An 11992-nucleotide genomic window follows, 5' to 3' on the forward strand; every position below is an offset into this window, starting at 1 on the left:
ATAACAAATACTTGATTGTGGTACTTCTCCTTTTTGTTGATGACAAAGGGGGAGAAGTATGTTGATGACATGACATGTGATGCATAAGTTTTATGCATATGTTCATGATGATGTGTTGCAAGTATTCATGATGAATATTGCAATGACTTGAATTCTGCTTGACTTCAAGGTTCTATCAATATGGCATATTGATAAGGGGAGTTTGTTTAAACTCCGGGAGTTAAGGTTAACTCCGGGAGTTAAGGTTAACTCCGTCATCAAGTGGTTGTCATCATCAAAAAGGGGGAGATTGTTGAATCTCGTATTTTGATGATGAAACCACTTGATATGTGTTTATAATTTAAACTGCATTTTGAGTGATGCAGGTCTACTCGATCAGGATTAGACAGTTAACGTAGGAGGAATTGACGTTGCGCCGGAGGAGATCACGTCACGATATTGGACGGCAGAAGGCTTCGGACGTCGGGCATCAGGCCAAGGAGAGCGGAATTGCACCAAGGATATCGGGGTTGCGGAGGTCAACCACTGATTGGGCAACAAGCCGCAAGAGAGGATAATGCGCTGAAGAATCGAACGAAGCGCCAACCAATGACGTGCCGGGCAAAGGAATGTCGATTAGCGTTGTAATAATTGTCTAGATCGGAGTAGAGTTTTAGTTTGTGTGTGCAGGAATAACTATGATAATAAGAAAGACATAAAGCGAAACAAAGTGCGGAGTCAAGCGCGATGGATTCATTGGGAGTTCGAGAGTTCGACGGAAGTCCGAAAGTTCGTCGGGAATGCTGCCGGAACTAACCGAGAATGAGTAGGGAGCTTGCCAAAGGGTTTTTTGGAAACTCACCAAAAGGTTCGTGGGAAGTTCGCGGAGCTCGCCGAGAGAGATCGGAGCTTGCCAAAGAAGCTCGTTGGAACTCGCCAAGATCAAATCGTGAAGTTTAAGAGCTTGCCAAGAGTCCGTAGAATGGTTTCCGAGAGTTTATCGGAAGACCGCCGAAAGTTCACCGGAAGCTCGCCGGAAGAAGTCTTGACTTATGGACTTTGTAATAGCTTATAAAATGTCTTTAAATTCGTAGTTAGCATGTTAATTAGGGTTCGAATTAGGTATTAATCCTATAACCCAAGTAGGGGCCAATTGGGCCCGAGTTCGGACTAGTTTGGGCCAAGATTGAAGCCCAACTAGTGGGCTGAAAACACTGTAGGCGGTGGCACCACCCAGTGCCCAAGAGCTGGGCGGTAGCACCGCCTGGGTTGGGCGGTCGCACCGCCCAGCACTGTCAGGGTCAGAAACTGACAGGCGGTGGCACCGCCAGCATCGGGAACTCCACGAGAATTCAAATTTGGAGCCCAAATTTGAATCCTCTTGAGGCCTATAAATACCCCTCAAATCTCAGCTGAGATAACAACTTTTTGAGCAGCAATTGTTTAAGAGAAAGGTCTTAGAAAAGTCTTAGCTAGTCTTGTTTTCAATTTGCTAGTGTTCACCTCCTTCTTTCTTGCTGAAAATCTGTAAGAGAGTGAACCGCTTGTAAAAGAGTTGTAAGAGGGGTATTCACCCTTCCCCTTCAAGGGATTTGCTAGTGGAAGGTGAGAGCCTCATCGAAGAGGGGCCTCGCAAGTGGATGTAGGTCACTTGACTGAACCACTTCAAAAACGACGTAATCTCTGGTTTGCTTTTCATTATTGCTATTTACATTACTGTAAACCTTCTTACTTGCTTTATTTCATCATTACCTTTGCTGCACAACTTTACGAATATGTTTTCAAGTTAAGCGCTTCCGACTCCGATTTTTATCGCACGAAAGATTTGTCGAAATCAATGTTTTAATCCGCTGCACTAATTCACCCCCCCCCCCCCCCCCCCCTCTTAGTGCCGCTCCGATCCTAACAATCAAGCCTGAGCCAATGGGCCTAATCACTTACATCAAGATCTATGTGTGCAGCGGTGCATCTCCATGCCTTGTGATCGTCTATCTCGTCCTCGCCGGTTCCATCGATATCTTGACGCATCTCCATGTATCGCGATCATCCATCTCGTGGGTCTTGCTATCACTTCCACTCTCCCGCTGTGCCTCCTTGTATGATTACAACTTAATCATAGGCATGTAGGCCCGACAATAAACGAGAAATATAATTGAGGCTCGAATACCCCAATAATAATAATCACAAGTACACACATCACACGGTCTATGATCATCCGTCCACATATCATGCATCACATATATAAATCATCATCATGTAGGACTACTAGATAATAATAAAAATAATAATCAATTAAACATTTTAATCAATTAATGTTTTCTGAAATTAGGGACATATAAGAAATTTTCTAAATTTTGAGGGGTATTTTTATAATTTGGATAAAAGGATAGAATCTAGAATTTCTGAAATTTCGAGGGGCAAAATTATCTTTTATCCAAAAACCCTAATGTCCTTCTCCCTCTCCCCTATTCTTGCGGCACTGATACCTTGTCGGCGATGGCCTGTGCGGCTGGGCGGCACCCTCGCGGGCAGCGTTGCACCCCGCAAGCACTGTGCCCGCGGGTGCAATGCTCGTAGGCACCGCACTTGTGGGTGGCACCCTTGTGGGCGGGCACTGTTAGAACCCTTGCAGATTCTAAACTTGGGGTTGATCTCTTTAGGGGATCGGCCTCCTTGGAACTCTATAGGGGTTCCTCCCTCCAAGTTGCTGCTCAAAAGCTACAGAAAAGATTCATCTATTACTTATGAAAAGAGGAGGAATACATGACTATTTATAGGGCTTCTAAACACTAACTCATAATAGAAATCCTACTCAAGACTCCTACTTCTAACCAACTCCTAATAGGACTCCTACTCAAGACTCCTATTCCTTTACAACTCCTTATTCTTCTCTAAGAAACAACCTCATAACCCTAGCCGGCCTCTTCACCTCTTTAATAGGGGTCGGCTTAGGTAGGTTTTACATGAATGTCCCTCTCAATTAGGACTCTCCAAGCTAGAGTCCTAACAGACCCGCCCTCTTCAAATCAGCCTTGTCCTTGAGGCTGATGATTCATGAATTCTGGGAATTTGATCTTCAAGTCGTCATAGTTCTCCCAAGTGGCATCTTCTTTTGGTAGGTTTGCCCACTGTATTAGTACTTCATTAGTGGGTCGTCGTCGTCGAGTCACGATCCGTCGATCAATAATGGCACTTGGCTGGGTCTGGAGTTCTCATTGGGTAGTCTTATTTGGTGGGTGGCTTTGGGCTGTCTCCAAGCACCTATTTACAACTTTCATCTAGCCATCAGTTTGTGGGTGATATACCATACTCCTTTTCAATTTAATACCCTGCATATAGAATAACTTTGTCCAAAATCTATTTGTGAAGATGCAAGTAGAATTTGTCACAAGCATAATACATCCCTTATAGTGTAATTCTTTTGAGTCCCAATTGTAATGAGCCACGGAGCTTGGTGCTTCCTCCAAATTTTTTATAATCTTATTAGTCTCTAAATCTTCCTTCCATTCCATCTTAATATCCTCAAGAAAGTCGCTGGTCGAAAGTGAAACAGCCGAAACTTCAGTTTGCTCGGGTAGTTGTGAAAGCTCATCTGCAAGAACATTCTCTTTCCCCTTTTTGTAAGTTATTTCATAATCAAATCTAAGAAGTTTTGTTACCCATTTTTGCTGCCCAAGGGATGATATCTTTCGCTCCAAAAAGTACTTGAGGCTTTTATGGTCGGTTTTAATTTGAAATCGTCAACCAATCAAGTAGGGTCTCCACCTCGTTGCTGCGCGCACAATGGCGAGCATCTCCTTATCATATGTTGACTTATTTTGATGGGAGAGAGATAATGCCTTCCTAGTGTATGCGAGTGGTCGACCATCTTGCATGAGAATGGCTCCAATTTCGACTCCAGATGCGTCAGCCTCAATAATGAAGGGTCGGTTGAAATCTGGTAGTGTTAGCACTAGCGTCATCATCATGGCTGCCTTAAGTTTATCGAAGGCAGCGGAGGCTCTATCAAACCATTGGAAGACATCTTTTTCCAGTAAGGAAGTAAGTGGTGCACTGATCTTTCCATAGTTTTTCACGAACTTGCGGTAGTAGTCTGCTAAACCCAGAAAGCCATGTAGCAATTTTATGTTTCTCAAGGTCGGCCAGTTTTGCATTGCTCCAATTTTGAAGGGGTCCACTGCCACACCTTCCTCTGATATGATATGCCCAAGATATTCCACCTTCTGTTGAAGAAAGCAAAAATTCATAGTGGTTGTTGTGTGTTCAAAAGGTGGTTTTCGGTATGTCTTCTTCGCACACTCGTATTTGATGATACCCGGATCAAAGGTCCAGCTTTGTGAAGATTTGTGTTCCCTTTCATCTAGCAATTCATCTACTATTGGAATAAGGTATTTATCCTTGATGGTTATGCCATTGAGAGCTCAGTAATCATCGTATATTCGCCATGTTCCGTCCTTCATGCGTACAAGTAGCACCGGTGAAGAGTAGAGGTTGCAACTTAGCCGAATATCTCCTGTTTTGAGCATCTCTTTTACAATCCTTTCTATTTCATCCTTCTGGAGATGTAGATACTGATATGGCCGAGTATTTGCTTGAGGTTTGCCTGAAATAATCATCATATAATGATCATGCCGACGGGTAAGAGATAGGTTGTGCGGTTTGTCAAATATATCTGAAAATTCAGCAAGCAAAGGAAGTATGTTTGGATCTTCAAATTCTATTGGCTCTCCCTTAGTTTGCTGCTCAAGTTGTACCAAAAAGCTACTGTATGCTTTATGCAAAACCTTCTTCATTTATTGTGTGTAAATCATCGTTACGTCGCCCCCACGTTTCCCATTCAGTATCACCTGTTTCTCCTTACTGTAAAATTTCATAATTAGTTGCATAAAATTTCAAAAAATATCACATAATATCGTCAACCATTTAATTTTGAGCATGGCCTCATGATCATCAAGAGGGAGAAGGAAGAAATATGTAATTATCTCTTGGTAAGGCCTCATGATCAGCAACAGTTTCACTTGCGGGCTCCTATGATCATACTTCAAAATCCATCCATCGGCGACCTTAACGTCAAACCTACTGCAATTCTCGATAGGTAAAGCCATCTGGACAGCAACCTTACTATTTAGAAAGTTATTAGTACTGCCCGTGTCGATGAGAACAGTGATCGGTTGTTGTTTGAGAATGCCTCCAACTTTCATCGTTTGCGGGTTTGAGTAGCTAGCTAGTGCATGTACCGTAACTTCAGTCGGTTGTGGCTCTTCTTCTGCATCTTCTTGTTCATGTTCAATACTCTCTTCTGGATGTTTAATGACCTCTTCTTCTATTGGTTCAATCATAAGAAGTCTCCCTTTACTACAATGATGCTCACAGCTCCACGGCTCGTCACAATGCCAACATAACCCCTTCGCATATCGCTACCGAAGCTCTTCTCTTGTTAACCTCTTTGGTGTAGGGACTTGGTCGATAGTAAGGGGGGTTGAGGGCTTCAATATTGCTGGTTGAGGAGTAACCCTAGTCCTCCGAGCTTCATAGTTCAATTGCTCCTCTTGATGTCGTGCGAAAGAGATGGCTGCCATAAGCGTATATGGTTGTCGCGCTTTAACTTCTCCTCGGATCTCCGGCTTCAAGCTCTCAATGAAGGTCCTCAATAGCTGTTTTTGAGACCAATCACAAGTTTGATTAGATAACCTTTCAAACCTGGTTTGGTACTCCTGAATGGTGGAGGTTTGTCGGATCTTTGCTAGTTGTCCGTCAATATTCTCGTAATCGGCTGGTTTGAAGCGGATCAGCAGTCCTTCTTTGAATTGTCGCCATGAAAGGACTCCATAAGTATGTTCAAACCAGTCAAACCACTGTATAGCATCCCCTTCAAGATGTATAGCTGTAATTTTTACCATAGATGCATCTGCGGTTTTATGGTACCGAAAATATCGCTCCGCGCACGAGATCCAACCAATCGGGTCTCCTTCTTCCCATCTAGGGAAGTCCACTCTCATGTATGGATAGTTGAGATTGGTCATAGAGCTTCCCCTCTCTTGAAAGTCATATCTTTGGGCTTGGTGCGATTGGGCAAAGCTCTCTCCTTGATGTGATTTCTTCGGGCTTAGTGGTCGGCCCAATCTGAGTTCGGTAAAGAGCGTCCGAATCTTATCCTCCATTCGCGCCTCCAAGGCTTCGAATTTAGCATTGATTGCCTCCTTAGATACCATAGTATATGCCCCCAAATCTATGATGTTAAGATCTCTCTTTTGTTGTTGGGTTAAAGGCATGTATAGGTTGAGAGAAGTGATGGTTGAAAGGGTTGGTGGATTGGTGGATGTAGGCTATGGTTTAGGCTTTTTTTGTGGCTGTTTTGGGTGCAGTTTGAGGGTGTGGTTTGGTAGAGTTTTAGGGCTATGGATGAAAGTTTTGGATCTGTGGTAGATGGCAGCAAAGGTTTGATAGAAATCAGTGGAAGTTGCAACAAGTATGTTCTGTCTTGTAAGAGCAGAATTATCGTCGAAGAAACAGTAGTTTCTCGACGTAATTTCCACCAAAAACTTGAGAGAATTGAGGAGGGAATTGATAGAAAAATCACAGTTTATATGACACCAAGGATATCTAATTTAATCAAAAAAATTTCGGCAGTATAACAGCAAGGAAATTGGTGTAAGTTGCGATTGCAGAATTCTTGTCGAAAAATTTTAGAGGTCTACGACGAAAATTTGCAGCAACACAAAATCTTTTTTAGAGATGAATTTCTCAATAGATCAATCTTAGATGGAAGCTAAGATGATCTATGAAGTGTATAAGAAATTTCATTCAAAAAAGATTGCAAATAGATGGGTTAAGGCAACAATATGCGGCAGAAATTTTCTGCAGCATAGATTTTCAAGTGTAGCATATTGGACATAAAAGATCAGTAGTTTATATTAAGAATTTTTCGATGAAACTAAAGGAAAATTCACTGTTAGGAAGTGTCAAAGATGTCATAAAAATTTCGTAGAAATTTGGAGAGAAAAAGCACAGTAGCAAGATCAAACAGATGGTGCTATACGGTTGGAATTCTGCAATGTATCTTTCGTCGTAGAGATGAAAACTTTATGATGAAAAGTTTATGCAGAAATATAGGAATAATTTTTTTGGGATTTTCAAATAAGGATAACTAAATTGCTGCAGCACTAAGGTAGAAAACCAGAATTGTAATTCACGGGGAGATCAAAGGATGATCCGTGGTGGTGGAGATGACGGCGGAATTTGGCAACGATCTCTTAAGCAATTGTGGGAATTGCTTTGGGCGGTTGTGGAGGGTTGATGGATGGCTATGGAAGGGCAGCGAGACACCAAGAATGCTGCTCTGATACCAGGTGATAGAACCCTTGCAGATTCTAAACTTGGGGTTGATCTCTTTAGGGGATCGGCCTCCTTGAAACTCTATAGGGGTTCCTCCCTCCAAGTTGCTGCTCAAAGGCTACAGAAAAGATTCATCTATTACTTATGAAAAGAGGAGGAATACATGACTATTTATAGGGCTTCTAAACACTAACTCATAATAGGAATCCTACTCAAGACTCCTACTTCTAACCAACTCCTAATAGGACTCATACTCAAGACTCCTATTCCTTTACAACTCCTTATTCTTCTCTAAGAAACAACCTCATAACCCTAGCCGGCCTCTTCACCTCTTTAATAGGGGTCGGCTTAGGTAGGTTTTACATGAATGTCCCTCTCAATTAGGACTCTCCAAGCTAGAGTCCTAACAGGCACCCCTGTGGGTGGCACCCCCGCGGGTTGGCGACCCTACGGATGGCGCTGCCCCCGTGGGCGACACCCCCTTCTTGCGAGCGCTAAGCCGCCCTTGCGGGCAGGTTGGCCCTTTAATCGACGTTGTAAGCGGTGGCCGCCTCTGCATGCCGCTCGCCTGCACGCGAGCATCGTTGTGAGCGCTGTGCTTGCAGGCAACGCCCGCGGGTGCCATCACCTACGACCGCAACTACGTGCAGCAACAATTATTGCGCGCAGACGGCTTGCTTGCGAGCGTCACCCTTGTGGCCGCCGTTGTAGGTGGCTTGCCTGCATGAAGATGGCATCTTCATGCACAACAAGGGCAGCAATAGTTGCTGCCCTTCCTAGCCTATTGTGTCAATAATTTTGACATCAAAATTCATCCTAAAATACAACACACGCAGTTCAAAACCAATCTATCACACGGATAACCTGGCTCTGATACCACTGTTGGGAAATCTTAGAGGCGACATCACATACGCAACGGAAGAATAGAAAACAAAATCCCCAATTTCCCAAAGATTTGTTCGTCGTTGTGCGAAGATTAGTGCACAAAAATCTACGAAACTTAAAACTACGTATAAAGTAGATTATGTTACATAGGGAGATTGTATATCCCTGAATCCTTATAGATCTCTAAGAGGATGAAGGAGGTCAAGCGCCCTCCTCTCTAGCGGTGATCCACACAATAGGGTTATGCGGACGCTCCTTAAAACTCCAAGCCTGCTTTGAGGTGGAGAGGGGAAGGAGAATAGGAGAGACAAGCAAAGGCTCTAGCCTATGAACCACTGAATCCCTTCTATATATAGAGGTCCCTTATCAACTTAACCTTAATGGATCCTCCCCTATTGGGTATTGGATCTTCATCCAAATACCCAATGCTCTTAGATTAGTTGATCTTTATCGAATAATCTCTCATATGCCCTTATTGGATCTCGTTCATAGGATCTAATAATTCAGGAGCTTATTGGATATCTAATAAGATAGGGGCTCTGATGGATATCTCAAATCCGAACCTCTACTCATCGCAATGCCTACCATATGTGTGCGACCCTCTAGGCCCAATATTGAGCTGGCCGTGAGTCATACCTATCAGAACTCATTCTGGCTTAGTGAATTATTATCTCCATAATAATTCACTCGACTCATTGATTACGGATGTACTAGGCCACTACGCCACAATCCCTAGACGATACAGGGGAATCCAATCCATGGGACTTGTCTATCCTTAGTTACTATGTACTTATAGTCATTCATCTATCTAATATCCCAAAGACTGTATACCGGGCATGGTGTTGTCAGACCCATATGATTTCTACTCGAGTCTCGCTCTAATCAGATTCTCCCGGAGAACTCGTTCTCTCTCAATCCGAATGACCCTGGCCAGGAATTTGTTTGAGCAAGAATACATAGACATTCCTTTCATGACACTGAGAGTGAATGATCCTCTATTGACACTCAATAGCCCTTGTAAGGTTGACTATCACTCCCGATGATCGACTGTGCTAGATCTGAGATATCCAAATATTTAAGTCTGGTATCAAAGAGTGGAGCACTCACATAGGACATCCTTGTTGTCTCAAGTCTAAGGACAATAAGGCATCATCAACCATTCAACATTTCATAAGCGGATCAATCAGTGGACTTATTCCTCAATAAACACATGTATTGTATCCCTAGTATCCCCACACGAGCAACTATGAGACCAGCTGCATCCATCATATGAACGGGTATACAACACACTAGTCTGTCTGATTTTCTCGATGTCCATCTCAAGTAACATATAACCAAAATTATTTAGGATATGTGTTTAAAGGTGAATCGGTGTCATTATCGTGATCTCATCACGATCCGATTCCCATTGTACAGGTCTTCATCGCATGTTTAAGTGTTAACTATTTAGAATTTGATTCAACATGCAACAAATGAAAACCTAACCTCAATAAAAGTTTTTAACATTATACATTATATTTTTTGACTACATTGAACGTAAACCAAGAAGATAGATCAATGTTCCATGTCATAAGAATGCCTCTCTTTTGTAAAATGTATAAGATGCTTACTTTTAGTTTTATATTTCTGGATTTGAAGAGAATACCATCTCCTCAAAAGCCATGTGGTGTCAATGTCATTCGTTGATCAATAGGGCAGGTGGGGTGAGGATTGCTTCCTTTATTTTTGTTCTCGTCCTCATTCTTCATCTTTACCATATTCCCCATTATAACGTGAGGGCAGGCAGGGGAATCCCTATTAGAGATGGGAAAACTATAGGTTTTCCGTATTCTCTTAATTAATTCATTTAATTTTTTTTAATTACTATAAAAACTAATCAATAATATCAAAATTTATAAATAATAATAACGGTTAAATGTTGAATCCATTACTTCGACACATAGGCCATAAGGAGAGGATGTTACTATTGAATATTGATGTTATTTTATTTAATTCAATTGAACAAAATAGCATATAATTAACTCAATCAAGACTCAATTTTATTTGATTTAAATCAAGTATGACAAGCATTCGTACATAAAGTGTAGCTTATTTATTTCATTATCCCCACACATCCTTGTTTATTCCATCGTACCACCATATTAAAGATAAGTCCCCATCGGATACCCAATCCATCGGTATAATTGAGAGAGAGAGAGAGAGAGTAACGGAGGTAGAGATAGTCGAATCCAGCTTAGTAGTTCCCAGTGAAGACACCCCGAAGCATAACATCTAGTTCTCTAATCTGGATCTTTTGATCTCACCAAGAAATTACACGCCCACCATCACCCTCTATCGGCACAATGGCGATCCCAGCTTCTTCTCCGTGGAGACCCTGAAAGCCGCCTTGGCGAAGGCTCTGGTCCATTTCTACCCCTTAGCTGGCAGGGTCGCCCTTGACGAAGATGGTCGGCTTGAGATCCAGTGCACCGGCGAGGGTTCCCTCTTCGTGGTGGCTTGGTCGGCCTCCACCTTGGATATTGTCCTCTGCGACTTCAGGCCGTCCGAAGAAATGAGGCAGCTTCTGGTGCCCTCAGTCGAATCCACTGAGTGCATGTGCATCATGCTTCAGGTAGTCAGCTCTTTCGACTGCTTATTCATCTCTATTCCTTCTCAACTCAAAGTTGCTGCACGCATGCGCGTACGTAGGTGACGTTCTTCAAGTGCGGTGGGAGTGTGCTTGGGCATCGCCACGCACCACGGAGCCATGGATGGCTTCAGCGCGCTCCATTTCATCAACACGTGGTCCGACATAGCCCGGGGAGCTGAGGACACCGTTGTGGCAGCCCTCGACCGTACCCTCCTACGAGCCAGGTTCCCTCCGACCGTCCACTTCGAGTACCAGCGCTGCAATCCAAGGCATCAGCGCTCCACCACCTCCCCCAACCCTCCTCCAGTTGCCACGCTCAAACTATCCAAGGACCAGCTCGTTTCCCTCAAGAACAGCATCGCCGGCGGCAGGCGACGACACGTTTCCACCTACGAAGCAGTCACGGCGTATGCGTGGCGGTGCGCATGCGAGGCGCGACAAATGGGAGGAGATCAAGAGACCCGGCTGTACATGACCGCTGATGCGCGTACTCGCCTGAAGCTGCCTCTTCCCCCGGGCTATTTCGGGAACGCCATCCTGAGGACGTCGGTGGCCGCAGCAACTGGGAAGATCCTATCCAGCCCGCTGCAGTCGACCGCTGAGAAGATCCACGACGCGGTTGTTCGTGTGGATGACGAGTACGTCAGGTCGGTCATCGACTTCCTGGAGTCATGGCAGGAATCACAGAAGGACCTCGGGGCCATTAGCTGGCTGCATCTACCGGCGTACGAGGCAGACTTCGGGTGGGGGAAGCCGGTGTTCATTCAGCGTGCGGTCGTGAACCAGAGGGGAATGCTATACCTAATGCGCAGACCTGAAGGCGACGGGGGGATCACACTGACCATGACGATGGAGCCGGAGAACCGGCCGCGGTTCTTGAAGATGTTCTACGTGGAATTAGACTGGCTCAGAGAAGATGGAATTGCAAGTGGTGTTAATTAGTCTTGAGATATATATTACCCAAATAAGAGCTAAACTTTGTGTTGGTTTATTCTATGGATAAAAAATAAATTATGCAGCATTATTATTACACAGAATTGTAGATCAAATGTATAACGAAATCAACTTAAATATACTTTGCATAAATTTTAAATATATGTAAAAAATTATTCAAATAACAATATATGATTATTGTAGTTTGAGAAATTTTATAAATATTACTAT

The 11992-nt window shown here is 43.5% G+C and overlaps 1 pseudogene; it reads left to right on the top strand.

Moving 5' to 3' along the window:
* Window positions 1-2425: 2425 nt before the first annotated feature.
* Window positions 2426-11770, top strand: LOC135642868 (putrescine hydroxycinnamoyltransferase 1-like; annotated as a pseudogene).
* The last annotated feature ends 222 nt before the right edge of the window (window positions 11771-11992 follow it).

This window comes from Musa acuminata, chromosome BXJ3-7 (assembly GCF_036884655.1).
Source record: "Musa acuminata AAA Group cultivar baxijiao chromosome BXJ3-7, Cavendish_Baxijiao_AAA, whole genome shotgun sequence".
Taxonomy (NCBI): domain Eukaryota; kingdom Viridiplantae; phylum Streptophyta; class Magnoliopsida; order Zingiberales; family Musaceae; genus Musa; species Musa acuminata.